Below are 20,146 nucleotides of genomic sequence, written 5' to 3' on the forward strand. Positions count from 1 at the left end.
TTGCATGGTATATGTTCTTTTTAATTTTTCCTTTAACTTTCAACCTAGTTGTGTCTTTGAGTTTAATATGAGTCTCTTGTAAAAAATATATGGTTGAGTAATGGTTTTTTGTTTTTTGTTTTTTTGACTTCTGCCAATCTCTACCTTTTGACTGGAGAATTTAATACATTTATATTTAGAGTCACTACTGATAACGTAGGACTATCTTTTGTCATTTTGTATTTGTTCATTGTAAATCTTATACCTGTTTTGTCACTTAAATTCCTCCATTAATACTTATGTTCATATTTCTTTGATTATTTTAAAATTTTGCACCATCTTGAGTCCTTGTATATTTCTTTCTGTATATTTTTTCTCTTACATTTTCTTTGTAGTTACCATGGTGCTTACATTTAAAACCTTAAATCTATATCAGTCATGTTTGTTTTGATGTCATCTTTACTTCAATAGCATACACATAGTTCTGCTTCTACCCATCCATCCCCCCACCTATTTGTTGGACAGTTATATTTACAAACCATAGAATTATCATTAATATCCATGTCTATGCATTTTAAACCTGTAAGACGTAGAAGTGGAGTTACATCTCAAAAGTATAGTACAATAGTACTCAAATTTATAATTACCCAAATGGTTACCTTTACAGAGGACTTTAATTCTTTATGCTACTTCAATTCACTGCCTAATGTCTTTTCTTTCCAGTCATAAGAACTCCCTTTAGCATTGCTTTGGGGCAAGTCTAGTTGTGACTATTTCTCTCCATTTTTGTTCATCTGGGAATGTCTTAATATCTTTTTCATTTTTGAAAATCAGTCTCACTGGGTATAAAATTCTTTTTTTGGAAATTGTTTTCTTTCAGCACTTTAAGTATTCCATCCCATTTCCCTCATATTTCCATGATTTCTGATGAGAAATTGGATCTTAATCTTATTGGAACTCCTTCATTCATAAATTGCTATTCTCTTGCAGTTTTTAGGACTTTCTCCTCATCCTTGACATTTGAGAGTTTAGCAACTAATTGCTGGCCATGGTTTTCTTCAAAATTACCCTAGTTGGGGTTTGTTGAAAGTAACACTTTGAAGTTATTTTATGAAACCCATAAAGTAAAAGGTTATGTTACTGAACTAATCCATTCTTATGGTTGTGGGACCCTTTTGATTTGACTGTATCTGTGAGGCATGACTCAAGTTGGATCTCCACACTCTTATGGGAGTTTTATATGAACAGAGACACAGAAAGAGATACACAGAGAAAAAGAAAGCTGCCATCTTGATCTTGCTTTATATGAGAGAGGAATACATGCTTCCCACCACTGCAGAAAGACAGAGAAGCAGCACAAGGCTGAAAGAGGTCTTGGAGTCTAGAATCAGCAGAACATAGAGATACAAAAGAGCCCCCTGAGGGGCTGGGCTTCACAGTGCAGCTCAAGGCTGAGATGAACCCTTATATGTCTGATTGCCAAGTGGCAGGATGCCGGGATCACCAGTAGCTGACTTTAATGATAAAGCATATCTGATGCATCTTTTATTTGGGTATTCCATGATTTCAGAACTCTAAGCTTTTACTCTAAATAAAATTCCCATTATAAAAGCCAACCCATAATTGGTGCTTTTCATTAACAGTTCCATTGCAAACTAAGACAAAAGACTTCTTAAATGTGCAAAATTATGTCTTTCATTAAATTAGGAAAGTTTTCTGCAATTATTTCTTTGATATTCATTCTGCCCCTTTCTGTCTTTCTTCTCTTTCTTGGGCTTCCATATCTACGTTGGTATGCTTGATGGTATTCCACAGGACTCTTAGTCTCTGCTTTTTTAAAATTCATTTTTTCTTTCTCATTCTTGGCTTGAATCATTTCAATTGTCTTGAATTCATTTTCAATGATTCTTTCTTCTGTCAGCTTCAATCTGCTGTTGAAATGCTCCTTATATGATTATTAGACTATGATAATCCTCAAAGGCCATTTAAGTATATTCCATTTTTTTACATTTTGCATTGTAAATAGCAACTGCATTTATTTTATAGGTCTTTAAAGTGCTAAGGAGAAAAAACCTTAATTCTAATGAGTTCATGTTAGAAATAAACATTATTTTTCAAAGGAAAAGCACAGCCTAGCTTTCTTCACATAAGAACAGAAGAAACAAATATGTTGCTTTTAATAACAGAGCATTATCATTATAGCAAACATTGCAAAACTGAGTGAACTTAAAAATGAACAAATCCCTCAATCCAAGAGAAGTTTACAGGAATAAACTAATGCTCATAGAAAATGAGAGGTTATGTTTATATTGCACAGACACACGTGTAGAAGACATATATATATATATATATATCCTAAGCTAATTTGTATTACTATTATGAAACATGTTTCCTGGATGAAATGATCTTACCAAACGATATTCATACATATCTATTAAGCCAGTCCTCTCATCTGTATGTCTTGATCCACTGATATGGACAGGAGATACAGGGCTTTAGAATTACCATTTATGTTAAGTTTTAGAAAACCTAATGCTTACCAGACCCTAGGCAAAGAAAGGGGACATGGGGCGGGGAGGTTCTTGTTGTTGTGGAAGTCCCACAGAGGGAAGAGAAACAAAACATCTCAAGAATTATGATAGAAGTTGAGCATGTGATTACTTCTCCTTGATTTTAAAATGATAGAATGCTTTGTAGCTCATTGAACTATATCACAGGCATTTTGTTAGAATCCTTAATGCATAATTTCACTTATCTTTTAGAATCAGGTGAACAATGTTTGATTATACTAATTTGACAGACAAGGAGAATAGATGTAGCTCAAGTAAAATAAACCTTAAAGAGCTAAAGTAGCTTAGCCAAGGTTTCAAAATAATCAAGTGATAGAGTTGGAATTTGAGCTCCAGGTGGCCCTGACATTAAAGCCTACCTTCACACTTACCAATCCAGTCATTGATTGCTCTCTCTGAGGTTTGGACAAATAAACTATGGTAAATTATGTGATGAAAGCAATCTCTGCCTTTCTGTTGTATGGGATGTTAATAGCATGCACCATTTCCTAGGATAGAACTGCTTCAAAAAGAAGATGCAGAGAAATAACTGATGCAGCATTTTCAGTACAAAACTTAATTTAAGATTGACCTCTGCATGAGGAAGAGCTAGGCTCAAAGTCAATAGCAAGTGCTTCCTGACCTGTTTGATGAAGCCATGATCTTAATTAAATGTTTGGGGAGTGGTTAAACCACATGCCTGTTGGAACAGTTTCTGAACAGGTGCACCTGCAAATAGCCTAAAAATGAAAAAGACTCATTTCAGAAGTTTTTGATTATTCTGAAAGCAGGTCCTTTTCAAAAAAGGTTGTCTGATTCAAACTCCTTTAGCTGCTATAGTTTGTCAAAAATATAACACTACAAAGGGCACCTAGAGAAGGTCCTTTTACTTGAGCTAGGGTATTTTAATTTGTTTACCATTTCAGATAATAGCCTAGAAAGATAAAAGAAATTTTCAGATATGACACAAGCTTAACTGGTTCTTATCAATTTTTTGCATTATTTGTCCCTGCAACATAACATGGTCAGTGTGTAAAAATATATTAAATTTATCAATGGGTTCTTCACTTTTAAAACAAATATAAATGTCTGATTCAATGTACTATCAATCTGAATCAGGAAAGTTGGACTCTTGGATGAGGCAACAGAATGCTTGCCCTTGAAAAAGGAACTTGTTTCTCTGATGTCAGTGATACTCTCTGACTCTTGCAGTCTTAAAATAGGATATTATTCATCCTATTTCCTGTTCATGATTGTAACAATGATAAGGATTCATCCAAACTGATCAGACATGGCAATGAGAAAAGAGAAAAAAACCTGCCAAGGAACTTTACCTCTCACAGCAAGCTTCAAACACACTACACACTGAAACCATTTCCTGATGGGATTAAACCAAAGAGAGAAAGAATTAGCTGATTGATTTAGGATGCTTCCTTTAAGTAGTGCACCCCAGATACCCTGCACACTCTAAACTGAAACATATGCTCAGAGAATGGTTAAATTGTCCTGCCTTTCTTTGCACACACATACCAACCCTTGATGTTAAAAATAACTTCTGAGAGGCTGACACAGACATGCAGGCACACACACACCACACAGAAAAAAGAAAGAGAAAAAACATGAAACATACAAAGAGCAAAAGAGAAATATTTATAGAGAACTATATCTCTATAGAATTATCTGTATTTGTTTGGCAATTTCTTAACTTGGACTTCTAAAGTTAATATATTATTGAATATAAATGTGCATTTTTATATTTACTAGGAGTCACCATAACTAACAAAAATAACATTTCTTAAGAATTAACTATATTTATATGAACCAATATTTTTAGCGGCTTGCTGTGAATATATCGTTGCAACTTTAGAATTTTGTTGTATCCTTCCAGGATCATTATTTTTACATATTTTTTACTATTTTAAATGACTCCGTGAAACCAGGGTGATAAAGTCTCAGTACGTTAGCTGATGAAAAAGGCTACTCATCACTCTGGTTGAATAGGTAAGTGAGAGAAGCTTGAATCTTGAAGTCAGACAGACTTTAGTTTAAATTTTGTGTTAATATTCATTAACAGTTGAGCTTAAACAAGTCCCTGGGTCTCTGGTTCCTTATCTCTAATATGAAACTATTAAAGCTTTTCCTCACAGAACTCTTGTGGAGAACAAAACCCACCAAATTTTTATATTTTTTAAAATTGTTTACTTTCTCTTACTACTGCTGCTCCTTTTTTGGTTTCAACTCCTACTCTCTAACCCTCCTACTCTGTGCTCTAACAACAAATGGCTACCCACATGTTTGTGAACACATTAGATGTACCTACACCTTTCTGAATTCACTCTGCTTTCTTCCTTGGGTGAAACAGACTTTACCTCCTGGTAAAACTTAACTTTTTGTATGCCACACTCAAATGTCATTACTTCAGTGAAATCTTCTTTGACCATGTATGCATAAGTAATTTTTCCCTTACAATTATCCCCAAAGCATTTTAACAATATATCTACTATACTACTTTTGTGTTATTAAAGTTGTAGTTTATTTTCATTCCTTAGCCTCCAGATAAAAACACAGGGATAGAGTTTTAGTGATTTTTTTTGCTTCACAAACGTACTAAATAGAAATGCAGTACTTTTTGGATTTTTTCATTAAATAAGTTACCGAGAACAAACCCATCATTTAAAACAATAGATTGCCCACATTTTACATGGATTTCAATGGAATAGTTTTTTTTTCAAAATAACTATTTTTTATTGACAGCTTATTAGGAAATTGTAGAAAAATATTTAAAGAAGTTTGCTCCAGGATTTTCTGCTTAATGGTAAAAGTCTAGCTCTTGATTTTGCTAAACAGGATATATACCACTATTTCCTTTAAATACTATGAAGACCTAATACATACATATCTGATAACTCAGTATTCAGGTTTTTAAAATCTTTCAAATTTTCTTTATAGTTAATTAGGACATCCTAGTTTTTGTTCTAATATTATTAGTCAGCATCCTTTAAATTGGTACCTATACTTAGATTAAGTTCTAGCATACCCTTTCTCCTTCTGCATGAGCATTTGAACTTTGGTTACCTTTCTAGTCCCTGGAAAAAAAGATATTTTCTGTCATTTATGTTATTAGGCAGTATTGTTTATGTTAAAAATTACATTTACCTGGTAAATTACATATGAACTGAAAGAACTATAAACTCCTGTTGGGGCTCCATGTATTTTGTGTTTCTTGTGAATGGGTATGTTCCCTGTGGGATCACTGAAACCTATGTCTCTAGAAATGTTCTGGATATAGTGGCTCTTATGGTACATGAAGCTTTTAAGCTAGAGCAGCTTCCATATCTACTAGATGTAGGTTTTTTCCCTTTGCACCTTAGCCATGGCTTGTGGGCGAGGTGGCTCCTGGATATCTCTATATTCTTTTGTGGACTACCCCAGGACTCCCATTGAAAGAAACACTGCTATATTTCACTCTGTTGACAAGCTATGGTTCCTATCATTTGTTCTTTTGAGTAGACTGTTGCCAAGTGTGTTCTTTTCAGTTATGGTTGTTAATGAATGATGACTAATACATCACATGTTTACAACTATTCTGAATAAAACAGTTTAGAAAATCCTGGGAAAAGAGAGGTTGTTATTACACAATTCATTTCACACTCAAGAATTTCTTTTTGTTTTTATATTTTCTCTTACATATATGCATTACTTTCCTTTGAAAAAAATTAACATATTAACACTTTTAAAAGATTTTCCCAATTTAATGTCTGTGGTTCAATGACCTCCTTTGAGTCTTCTACAAGTATTATAACTTCAGTCATATTTTCAAATGTTTGTTAATCAAATGATGCATAAAAGGGAGAACACATTGTTTAAGACATGGTAATTATTTTAAAAAATAAAAATTAATATTATATTGGGACTTTAAATATCTTTCTCAAAATGTTTCCTATGGCAAATTGTTTCTATTCCTGTAGTAGTTTGGTATTATTTATGAATTCCAAAAATCAATATTGGATTGTGTTTGTAAACTGGCCTGTTTGTACATTAGATAGTATTGGATTCAGAGGTTTCACTTTTACTTGATTAAATAGTAATTAAGGCTTTGACTGGGCCACACCAGTAGGTTGTTGCATCCCCACCTTCTTGGTGGGAAGGGACTTACAAAGAAAACTTCATGGCAGAGCTGAGGAGAAAGAGACTTTTAATGCTGGAGCCCAGGAAGTAAGTGCACAGAGGAGCAGAGAGAAGGCTTGATTAGACATGACAGAGGTCCCAGGAAGAGAGATAAACCATTTGTCTGATAGTCTACAGCTGGCCTTATGGAGCTAGCAGAGCAACTGAGTCCAGAGAGAGGCAAGCCCTGGGAAGAGAGGAACCAAGGAAACCTGAACCCTTGCATACGTCTGCAGTCATCTTACTCCAACATGTGGCAATAGACTTCGGAGAGAGAAATAACTTATGCTTTATGGCTTGATAACAGTAAGCTTTAACTTTAAATAAATACCCTTTATAAAAACCAGTCAATTTCTGGTATTTTTCATCAGTACCCCTTTGGTTGACAATATAATACCTTAAATGAAATCATTAAAATCTGAGCTTTAACATTTCTCAGTATTTCAAAGTATTAAATGTAAAGATAGATGAATTTGTTCTAAATTTATAAGACACATTTCTATATTTCTATTGCTTTAACAAAGCAATGTTCTTTTAATCAAGGTAAGTTACATATTTCTTTTGGAGAATAATTATGCTTTAACTGTCCAAACCCATGACCCAAGAGGAAAAAATATTTTCTCTTCTTTATTTTTCTAATAAACAACATTGAATAATCAAAACATTTGCTCTTCTTGTTTGGGGATACAGGTCTTTATTTCTTCTAAGAAGTACATATTATGCATCACTGATAGAAAATGTTAAATATTTTCAGACCCATGGTTATAATTTGTACAAAGTAATAGGAGGTCTATGACATTTTAAGAAGACTTGATTAGAACGTTGAAATTCTTTCTTCCAAGTATAATATATACTAGTGTAATGTCCCTCCATTAATCTACGGCTCACTCATTTTCCAGCAATGAAGTCTTCTAAATTCCTTCTCTATAATTTTTCAATGAGGAGTCATTTGAAATGGAAGTTTCCATTTCTCTCTTTTTTAGTTATGAGATTCTAAGGCCAGAATACCTAATCTCCTTAAACACAAAAATATTTATTGAGCACTGAATGTTTCTGAGTATTATTCTGCCCATTTTTCAGATAGGAGCAAAGGTAGGCCACACAGAAACTCAGTTACTCTGTGAGGAGGGTCCTACATCATGATTATTTGCAGGTTGTAGCTGAGCGAGAGGGTTTCGTCCTCGCTCAGGCCCAAGAGTCGGGGGGGGCTTGCTCCTGCCGAACCACCGGCGGGGGGTGCCCCAAAAGGGAGCACCGGTTCTCCAGGCGTGGGGGACACGCGGTTGGGGAAAAACCACGGAGACCGCTTGAGCGCAAGAACAGGTCTGCTTTATTACGGAAGTACACTTAGCTATATAGGGTTGGGTAGAGGGAGGGGCGTGATGAAGGGAGGGTTGGCTAAGGGGCGGCTGTGGACAGGCTGAAGCTGATGGATAGACCTGAGGTAAGCAGTTACTGGGGAAGAGGGCAGATTGTGGGTTGGCAATATGGGCGGGACTGGCGGGAAGGACGGCGGGGGCTGGAAGGGGAGGAGGGGTGGAGAAAGGCGGCAACAGCAGGTGAGGAAACAGACAAGTTCATAGATTAGGTAATATGTCCTGCATCACATGGCTCAGTAAATAGTGGAAATTGGTAATTGAACCCAGGTAGCTTTACTGTTAATCAATCAGACCTGTTGTTAGAGTATAGGGTTTTGTTTTGTGATGTGTCTGTACCTGTGTAAGTTAATCTTTTTATTAAAACAAAAACAAAGACCCTACATTTAACAGCATGTGAAAAAAATTATGCCAGCCACTATGGGGGCTATGTAAATTAAATGATTATTTCCCTAAAGTAATATCTAATTAAGTGGAATAGCTCAGATATCTAAATAAATAGCCACGAAGGAATGTAGGAAGAGTTACCATAAAAGAAAGCTGAAAGAGTGCTATGGTTTTTAAAATAGGATAAGATTACTTATGACTAGGAAAATCACAGAACTTTTCATAGAGGAGAGAAGAGGTAAACTTTTAAAATAGAAAAAAGGCAAAATAGAAGCACGTTCAAAATGAAAGTTCAAGAGAGAACCAAAGTCTGGGTACAGAAAAATGAAAGCCATGCTTATGAAAAAATAACAATTAATCGGATAGGCCCAGACTGCCAGATTTTGAGTTTTACAAGTGTATAATGGGAAGTAAAAACAATAACTTATAACAAAATAGTTTGGATGTCAGACTTAGGAGTTTAGATTTTATCCTTTAGTGAATGACATATCACTAAATCATTTTGTGCAAGACTGAAGCAGAGGTTTATGGGGTTAAGAAGATTCTATTAACAATGTTTTCAAGATATTGAAGACAAGTGGAATTGTACCTGGTATAGTTTTAGTAGTAGAATGATAGAAAAGTTAATGAACTACTTTTAGAAAGATAATTTCTTCTTCCTCAAAAATAAAGTGCAAAATGCACATTCTGTTATGAGCTGCAAGAGGAAATAAATACACTATTTTAGAACTTTCTAGTTATTCTTTTGTTTATATTAAAATTCTAAATGTAGTGACATATAATCCTCATATCTACTGGAAACTAAACAAACTAAACAAAAATGAAGAGTTGACCAATATGTACTTTTGAACCAATTTTATCATGATCCATTGTTTTACTATTAATTTTGTTGAAACACTTTGAATTGATTGGCCATTCCATTGAAATAATTACTCCCTGGAACCATTGTCTAGATCAGACACCTTGTACAGAGGTTGCACAGATAGGGAATGTGGTTAGATTTTAATTACCTAAAAATTGAACTTTTACAGAACCATTGTTTCCCTTTATGAACTTGACCTAAAATTCACAACTCCCAAGATGAATTCTTGCAACACTTCTCATACTTTTTAGCTCTTTCTTATATTTGTAATCTTCTTTATGCTTCAAACCATTCCAAAAAAATCTCAGGGAAAATTTCCTTTTTGGATGAGAAATTTTCATTAAAATGAAACTATTTTGAAGTTCCATTCACTAGTTTTAAAAATAACTTTTTAAAAAAGTTTTTAGAAATACTTCAGGCCTTAAGTCATATTTAGAGTCAACTAAAACAAGGCAAGTGCTCCTTAGGGCCATCTTTGTCCTCCAGCAACTACAAAAATTATAATAATATGAAGTACCATATAGTTTTATATTTACTCCCAACTAGTATTCAAATTATTGTATGACTGCCAATTAAAACACATAAAATAACTAGAAAAAAAATTGCTTTTTTTATTCAGATTTTCTTCACTTAACAGGAAATTGAGTATAAATTAAGTACTGCATTAATAATATAAAATAGTGTGCCTAGAGTATTGAAATGAACAAATTCCATTTATGAAGTTTTTATTTTCCTCTATTGAATCTAGCTATTTTCATAAATATTATTAATAAAGTCTAGATGTCAACGTGTTGCTATTCTCAACATATATCCCTTGGCATGTTAAAGAAGATTAACAGGGTATCATCTCAATGAGTTAAACACATGAGTCATTAAGGACCAAGCAGGAATAGGTATGTAAGATAGAATAGGATAATTATTTTGACAAATTAATCAATTGTTGGAAAACTGAAAATAAGGATATAATTTATTGCTAAACAACAATCAGATATTTATTTCAGCCCTTCATTTGAATAGCAATGCTGTGAAGCTACTAATGAATTTCCATAATGGAAAGAATAGGTAGAAAAATATTTAGACATCAAGTTAAAACTGTAAATTCAGTTAGAACAAGATGAATATCTTCAATAAAACTTAAATATTTTTCTCTGTTTAGTTGAGGTTTCCTTGGTTAAAATTCATTCTGTGATACAGAGAATTCTAACAAAATTATAAGATTATTATTTTATATCACCTGTATCACTTCCTAAAATAATTTATTAATGAAACTATTTAAACACAATATTTAGATACTAGCTAGTATTAAGAAAAGATATTAAATTACAAAACATGTTTTTTGTTCAAAATGGAAAAATCGATCAGAGTCAATCCGACCTATAAGTAAAATAACTTAATGTTTTAGTTAATCTTATTTTTGTTAACCAGTATTAGCAGATGTCTATAAGGCTTTATTTATTACTAAAAATAGGCTATGTGTGCCAATTGCTAGTTTCATGAACCCATAAAAGTTTGGGTGCCATTGACTTGGGTCAAATTTCCTAATTCATGCCATGAATGTACCTTGAAGACATGCCATGTAGATGTCACAGAAAAGTCTGAACATAGACCAGTTCAACTAACTCATATGCTTTCACTTATAAGATAGCTAATCATACTAACAGAGGAAAGAGACTCTCTTTTATTTTCATGTTCTTTCACACAGTTTTCACAGGTCCCCTTTTGACCTGGCAAATTGTGTGCATCTTCCCCACTCCTAATATGCTGACAAACTATGGTTCTTCTTTCTGTGTGTAATGCAATAAGGCTCGGACCTGCAAGTCCCTGCCTTACAGCAAAATAGAATTATTTGCATGCCAAATCCTATTTGTTCATCTTGTATGCTTGAGGCTAAATTTTGTTACTCTTCTCAATCTCATCTAGAAACTGGAAGACTGATTGCCTTCACTTGGATAGCAAATTGACTGCTTCTGTCATCTTCATGTGGGTGTACAGCAGGAGGTAGAGATCTGAGTTTCTAAACTCATGAAATAATTCTAACTTGCTGTGATGTTTACTGCAACTTTACATGATCTTTCAAATCCTTTCTATAATCAAAGATATTTTTATTATTTTAGTATAAAATATATTTTTGTTTAAGTTGAGTAAGGATACTGTACTAGTGGTGGTTTTAGCCTCCTCTTTATTTTCATATTGGCAATTAAGGGTGAATCCAGTACTTCATGGAAGAGAGTACCTAATATATACCCTGCTGTAAGAATGAATAGTTTTCCATAAGGAAACATTAGCAAAACCCAAGATAATGTTTAATGGTTCTTTATTAATTCAGCACTTAGAATGAAATGTTGTACTGAGTCTCATTACTTTTAATTTCAAAATCTTGTTACAAATACTAGTTATTTTAAATATATAGATAAGTGTAAAATTAAATAACTAAGTGATAACAAATATAAGACTACCTTGTGTCTATTTTTCATTATTTATTTTCTGTTCTCTCATTATTATGCTCTTTGTTGTCATTTATTGCTATTGCTAGTTTTCCTGTTTGTAGATATCTTGTAGACACCCATTCCGGGAAGATGGAGAATTAGAGACACAGAGGGATCACCTCCCTCCCAGAAAAAAATAGCCAGAGGACAGACGGATACTATCTGGAGGGCTTTTTTGAGATTCAGGAGATCAGGGGAAGATAAGACACCATCCAGAAGAGATAGGGGTAAAGGAAAGGGGTCTCAGCTAGCTGAAAAGTTCCTTGTGTAGAGCTGCAGTGGCAGCAGAGGTATCTATCTACTCACACTCAGAGGAAACAACCTCCCGTGGACTGTAGGGGTTGTAGGATTCCTCTTCTCCAAGGAAAGGGGGAGTGGGAGACAGAGCTAACAGAAAATTCAGATTTTGGCCAGCAAACTTGGTCTGTCAAATTGGAGGGGTAACAGACTTCCAGGCCTGGTGTGGCTGTAGCATTGTTTTGCAGTTAGATACAACAGGGAACTAAAGATAATTTGCCTCTCAAACACCCTCCATATTATCCTGGACTGATTGCTGTGGAGGCTGATAGAGGAAGGGTGTAGCTAGCCAAGGGAGGAGAACATCTTCTGAGAACATTTATTCGTGAGACTTGACCAGTCCTGAAGACATTGCTTCTACACAATGTAACACTGAATGCATTCCCCACCTGGTACCTCAGTTCTAAGCTAAGAAGTCTGCCAAAGAGCACCATCTTCTGGCAAGCCATAAAAGTGCATGAAAAGGGAAAATAATAATAAAAGAATAAAAGAGACATTCAGGTGCCTCTTCAAGGTTATTGGAAACTGGCATGTACCAGATTACTGGGTCCTTAGCCCTGCTTTGAACTGTTAAACAGGGGCAATGCTAACTAACTAGAATAAGTTTAATCAAGAGTCAAATAACAGTGGTAACACACAGCCACTTAACAGGCAAGACAGAGAAACTGAACATCAGAGAAAACTCTGCATCATAATCAGATGCCTAGACATCAGCAAAAATTTACAAGCCATGCTAAGAAATAAGAAGAGATGACTCAGGCAAAGGAAATAATCAACACTCCAGATGAGATACAGGACTTGAAACAACTAATCAATGAGGTATATACAAATATCCTAAATCAATGGAGTTGAAGGACAACATGGCTAAAGAAATAAAAATATAGAGAAGACACCATGGGGAAAAGAGCAAAGTGACAGCAAAGTAAAGATCTCCAAAAGTCAGCTAGTACTACAGAGCAACTGATCAACTGAGCTATCTAAAGTACAATTTTGGGGGCCCAGGAGACTAGAAGAGCATCTTTCAACATCCTTGAAATGGATGTTGATGAGGGATGAGACTGCCCATATTCAGTGAATACTCAAGAGTTGAGCTCTCAATCCATACATATTAGTGCCTATCCTCCCCTGATGGCACAAGCTGCTTAATAGTTATTCCATGGCTAGAGCTGGAAGCCCCATTTCCCAAAAATGGGAGAGGAAGAGATGGTCAGGCATTGATTTCAGCTACTGATTAGTGAATTTGCCTGGCTAAAGTATAATCCCAAGAACAATTAATATTTGAACCTGTCTAAGTTGGAAAGAGATGAATGGCTGCCATTTTAACTCTGTCCTCAACTTGAGTGGAAGCAGGGTAAATTGAAAATCACAGTGGTAGTAGAGACTGGCCTCATTCCACCCAAACAGGATTGCAGCCCTAGTCAAGGGTCCAGCTCTTCCTCTAGCAGGGTGAATTTGAGGGGACACACCAGCATCTCTAGGTAACTGCAGGTGCTTTCAGCCAGTACAGACTGGATAGTGGGACACCTGGGGATCCATCCCCACCCCCTAAAAGATAGGAGGAAAACTGTTTTTTCCTCAGCCTCTCTGTGAAACTGCAGGTGCTTTTGGCCCACAAGGATTGGTTTGTTGGGTGCCTGTGGCCCCATTCTCACCTCTTAAAAAGCAGGAGAAAAGTACTCCCTCAGCCTCTCAGAGAAAATTCAGGTACTTTTGACTCACACACATTAGAATATTGGTACTTTGGAGGGTGCATCTCCAACCTGGAAGATGAGGAGGGGCACCAGTACTACATTTGCCTACCTGGTAAACTACATTCAGTTTTGACCCACATAGCTTAGTTTGCTGCCCACACCTGAAGGTCTATCCACACCCAGGTAGGGGAAGAAGGGGCATGAAGCTTTGTCAGTCTCTCTGGGTAACCACAGACAGTCTTGGCCTATATGGCTTGGATTACTACACACAACTTTGGCTCTATCCCTACCTCAGGCAGAGTATAAAGATGGGAAAAGCTTCATCAGTTCCTGGGGCAATCCAGGCAGTGTTAGTCTACAGCTCATAGTATCAACTACATCCTCAGCTTCTACTACACACCCAAAGCAAAAAATGGCAACAAAGCTCTAAACAAAAGAGAGAAACTGCATGCAGAAAAACTACATCTAGTAAGCCAGATGACAACACACCAACAGAAATTTACAATCTATATGAAGAGACTGGAAGATATGGCTTAGTCAAAGTAAAAAGATAATGCTCTAGATGACATAAAGGAGTTGAGACACCTAATTATAGATGTTCAAACAAATCTCTTTAAATCAATGACTTGGTTAAAGAGATTAAGGTTATTAAAAAGACACTGGGTGAGCACAAAGAAGATTTTGAAAGCAGACATAGAAAAATATGGGAATAAAAGGTGCAGTAAATGAAACTTAAATAACAGCAGAGTTGAGGAGGCAGAAGAAAGGATCAGGGGGCCTGAAGATATGGCCTCTGAAAAGGAACATATAAAAGAACACATGAAAAAAAGAATGGAAAAAAAATTGAATGGGAAACTAAGTAATGGCAAGCTATGTGAAAACATCCATGTTATGGGAGTCCCAGAGGAGAAAAGAATGGAAAAAGAGCAAAAGGAATATTTGAAGAAATAATGGTAGAAAATGTCCCAACCTTATTGAAGGACATAAATATAATATCCTTGCCCAAGAAGTACAGCATACTTCCATATGAATAAACCTAAATAAAATTATTCTGAGACATATATTAATCAGAATGTTAAATGCCAAAGATAAAGAGAATACTGAGAGCAGCAAGAGAAAAGCGATTCATCATATACAAGGGACATCAAACAAAATTAAGTAGTTAAATGCTGATTTCTAACATGGAAGCTAGAAGGCAGTATTGTGATATATTTAGCATACTGCAAAAGAAAATCTGCCAGTCAAGAATCTTATATCCAGCAAGATTGTCTTTCAAAAATGAGGGCAGGTTTAGAATATTCGCAGACAATCAGAAACAGTTTGTAACAAAAAGAGCAGCTTTGCAAGAAATACTAATGAGAGTGTCACAGTCTGATTAAAAAAAAAAAAGGATAGGACAAAGAGACATGGAAGAGAGTCTAGAAATGAAGATTTGTTATCAGTAAAAGTAACTAAAAGTGTGAAAAGGTTGGTCAATATAAAATAGAACAAGTACACATTCACCATTTGTATGAATTTCCAAAGAAGTTTGGAAAAAATGGTGCAGAGCTATTATATGGGTATGATGGTGGCTGAAAGGAAAATTCTAAGGTCGTGTATATTACTAGAAGGAAAGCTAAGAACTGTAAGATGAGATTGTGTAAAACCTCATGTAAAGCATGAATATGGTAATATTGTATATATGAGTGTTTTTACAGAGTATAAATATGTTAGAAAGAAGGAAAAAGAATAGCAGATATATACAGCAGTGGAAGCATAGAAAGATAGGTAATGAGTTTTGTTTGTGTATTTTTTATTATTGTTATTGTTATTGGAATAATGAAAGTGCTCTAAGAGTGAAGTGAAAAATATTCAAATATGTGATTTTACTGAATAACTTTGATTTTATACTTTGGATGGATTTATCCATTAATATGTATCAATAAAATTTATTTGATTAAAAAAGGACAGATAAAACCCAAAGGTCAAAATTGGTGAAGAACTGCCTTTACAATAAGTACATTAAATGTAAATGGAATAAACTCTCCCAATCAATGAAACAGACTGGTGGAATGGATAATAAAATGTGGACCATCCATATGTATACTGCAAGATACTCACCTTAGACCCAGGGATACTGATAGATTAAAAGTGAAATGTTGGAGAAAGATATCACACATGCAGGGACAATCAATCAATCAATCAATCAATAAACAAACAAATAAACAACAAATAAACAAACAAACAAATAAATAAATAATAATAAATAAATGCTGGAACAGCTTTACATCAGATAAAATAGACTTCCAAACCAAAACTGTTATTAGAGACCATTCATCAGGAAGAAAGAATAATCATAAATGTATATGTACCTAACCAGGATGCCCCAAGATACATGAGACACACATTGGCAAAACTGAAGGAAGAAATAGATGTCTCTACAATAATAGTTCAATTTCAATATACCGCTCTCAGAATTGAATAGAACATCTAACAGAGGATCCAAAAAGAAACAGAGAACTTGAATAATATGAAAACGGACTAAACCTAATAGACATATACAGAACATTTTCACCCCAGATATATATTTTTCTCAAGTGCTTATAGGTCTTTCTTCGTGACAGCCCATATTGGATCACAAAGATGATTACAACAAATTCAACAAGATCAAAATTATACAAAGTACTTTCTCTGATCTTAATGGAATAAAGCTGGAAATCAATAATAAGTATAGGAAAAGAGAAAATTCACTAATATATATGTGGAGATAAAACAACACACTCTTAAATAATCAGTGGGCCAAAGAAGAAATTGCTAGAGAAATCAATAAATATCTTGAAATGAATATAAATGAGAATACAATATATCAAAACCTATCAGATGCTGGGAAGGCAGTGCAGAGAGGGAAATTTATAGCACTCAGTGATTACATTAAAAAAGAAGAAAAAGCAAAATCAATGACCTTAATTACATAGCTGAAGAAACTAGAAAAAGAACAGAAAAACTCTTCCCAAAGCAAGCAAAAAGAATGCAATAGCAAAGATCAAAGCAGAAGTAAGTTAAAGTGAAAATTAAAAAAAAAAATAGAGAGAATTAACAAAACCAAAAGATGAATACTTAGCTAGATTGACAAAGGAAAAAAAGAGGGAAGATTCAAATAAATAAAATAAAAAATGAAAATGGGGATGTTACTACTGACACCATAGGAAAAAAAAAAAGAGATCATAAGAGGATACTATGAATAAATGTATGCCAAACATTCTAGACAATGTAGATAAAATGGAATAACTCCAAGGAACGTAAGTACAACCTACACTAATCCTAGAAGAAATTGAAGACTTCAAAAAGTCAAACACAAGTAGAGATTGAAACAGTCATCAAACTACTCATCAAAATGAAAAGCCCAGGACCAGACAGTTTCAGGGGTGAGTTCTACCAGCATCTAAAGAAGACCTAATACAAAAATGTACTCAAACTTCTCCAAAAAATTGAACAAGAAGGAATGTTACCAAACTTATTTTATGAAGTCGATGTCACCCTAATACCAAAGCCAGAAAAAGATATCATGAAAAAAGAAAATTACAGACACATTTCCCTAATAAATATGGATGCAAAAATCCCTAACAAAATACTTGTTAATCAAATCCAACAACATATGAAAAATTTATTCATCATGATCAAATGGGCTTTATATCAGGCATGCAAGGGTGTTTCAACACAGAAAATAAATAAAAATAATGTAGCACATTAGTCAATCAAAAAATTTTCATGATCCTACAAATTGATGCAGAAAAGGTATTTGAAAAAACACAGCATCATTTCTTGATAAAAATACTACAAAAGACAGAAATTGAAGGAAATTTTTACAACATGATAAAGGCCATATATGAAAAACCCACAGCTAATATTGTACTCAATAATGAAAGGCTGAAAACGTTCCTGTTTACACTGGGAACAACACAAGGTTGCCTACCATCACCACTGTTTGTTCAAAAGAGTGCTAAAGGTTCTAGCTAGAGTGATCAGGCAAGAGAAAGAAATAAAAAGCATCCAAATCAGAAAGGATGAAGTAAAATTTTCACTATTCACAGATGATATTATCCTATACCCAGAAAGTCTGGAAAAATCTACAACAAAGTAGCTAGAGCTAATAAACAATTTCAGTAGAATGGCAGGATACAAGATTAAAATGCAAAAATCAGCAGTGTTTCTATACACGAGTAATGTACAATATGAAGAGGAAGTCAGGAAAACAATTCCATTTACAATAGCAATGAAAAAATCAAATATTTAGGAATACATCTAACAAAAGAAGTAAAGCAATTGTATTCAGAAAACTGCAATGCATTCCTAAAAGAAATTTTAGAAGACCAAAATAACTAGAAGAACATTCTGTGCTCATGGATTGGAAGACTAAATATTGTTAAGATGTCAATTCTACCCAAACTGATATGCAGATTCAGTGCCATCATGATATAAATTCCACCAGCACTTTCAAAAGAAATGGAAAACATAATTATTTGAAAGGGTAACAGACCCAAAATAAGCAGAAACATCTTAAAAAGGAAGAGCGAATTTAGAGGACCCTCACTTCTGGACTTGAAATCATATTACTTAACTCCAGTGGTAAAAACAGCATGGTAGTGGCATAAAGATAGGCACAGAATAACGGAACTAAATTGATGGTTCAGAAAGAGACCCTCAATCTATGGTCATGCAATTTTTTTTCTTTCTCTTTTCTTTCTTTCTTTTTTTAAATATACTTTTTAATTTTTTTCAAAAGATACTGAGATTACATAAATGTTACGTTAAAAATATAGGAGATTCCCATATGCCTCATTCCCTATGCCTCCCATGTTTTCCCACATCAACAACACCCTTCACTAGTGTAGTAAATTTGTTAGAGTTGATGAACACATTTGGAGCCACTAAGGATGGACTATATTATATTGTAGTTTACACTCTCCCACACAATATTCTCATTATGGCCAGATATATAATGATTTGTATCTGTCATTGCAATGTCATTCAGGACAATTCCCAAGTTCCCCAAATGCCCTCATATTGCACCCATTTTTCCCTCTCCTTGCCCTCAGAACATCCGGTGGCCACTGCCTCAACACCAATGATGTAAGTTCTTCCATTGCAAGAATCACAATAAGCCTATAACAGAATCCCCATAAGTCTACTCTGGTCTATTGTTCATTCCCCAGTCCTGAGGATTCTGGGATGGTGATGTCCACTCCAACTCTAATTGGGAGGGGAATTCAATCTCATGGGGCAGACGTATGGTACTACCTTGCTTGCAGTTGCAGACTCTCTTTCTTTGGAATGGTCATTGCCAATCATCATCTCCATGATAGTTGTCCTGGGTGAGTTCAATGAACTGCAGAATAGGTGCTGCAATACTATTGAGAATCAGGACCCAGCTGGTACATGGACAGCCTTAATATTTACCTCTCTTAGACATACACCTATCAACTCTACTACAAACTACAGGTTCATGAAGAAAGGACAGAAGTGCCCTGTTTAGGGAAATCACAACTGAATCCAACTCTGTCACTCTGAGGGACATAAATTCCATAGTAGGGCTGGATGGCAGGGTGCTACATTCTTGAGCTGTCTGCCCTGCCTTTAGTGTCTGGATGTCTCTAGAGCCCTCAGAATCACTACTATTTGAGGTAGTATTTACTTTGGCAGTCAATGAGATCCTGCTGAAAAGAGCCTAAGTGTAACCTCCGAAATGATCTCCCATCTCACTTTGAAGTCTCTTAGCCATATATACTCATTCGTCTTTACTTTTTTCCCTTTTTGTCAAGGTCTTTTTCAAGTTGTATTGCTAGTTGGTGCTTGGTAACAATCCTTCTATGCCATGGAGGCTCATCCCAGGGAGTCAGGTCCCATGCTGGGGGGGAGATAATGCATTTATAGGCTGAATTCAGCTTTGAGAGTGGTCACATTTTAATAAGGAGACTTTCAGAAGGTAACTCTTAGGCACCCTGTAATACTAGACTAAGTTTCAATTTAAAAAGTAAAGGTTCATAAGTATAGTCATCAAAATCAAGAGCCTGTCAACAGATCATCCTCCTTTATTAGTCACTTCCCCTATACTCAGGGGATTGTTGCTCTCCCATTAGAGAATGTTGCAGAGCTCCCCAAGATGGGAATGCAATGTTCTTTTGGTTATTTTTTGAATCTCCACCCACCATCACAATGCTCCACAAACATGTGAACACATTTATGTGTGTTATAGGTATGGATGGCCAGGTAAACCTCCTCCCATATATCCCCTAACACTGACACCCCACAGAAGTGTTCTTTCCCTGTCATAGTTGTAACCCTTCTGTGATACAAAATTTCTTCAAAAATAAAG

The sequence above is a fragment of the Dasypus novemcinctus genome, chromosome 1 (genome assembly GCF_030445035.2).
Source record: "Dasypus novemcinctus isolate mDasNov1 chromosome 1, mDasNov1.1.hap2, whole genome shotgun sequence".
Taxonomy (NCBI): domain Eukaryota; kingdom Metazoa; phylum Chordata; class Mammalia; order Cingulata; family Dasypodidae; genus Dasypus; species Dasypus novemcinctus.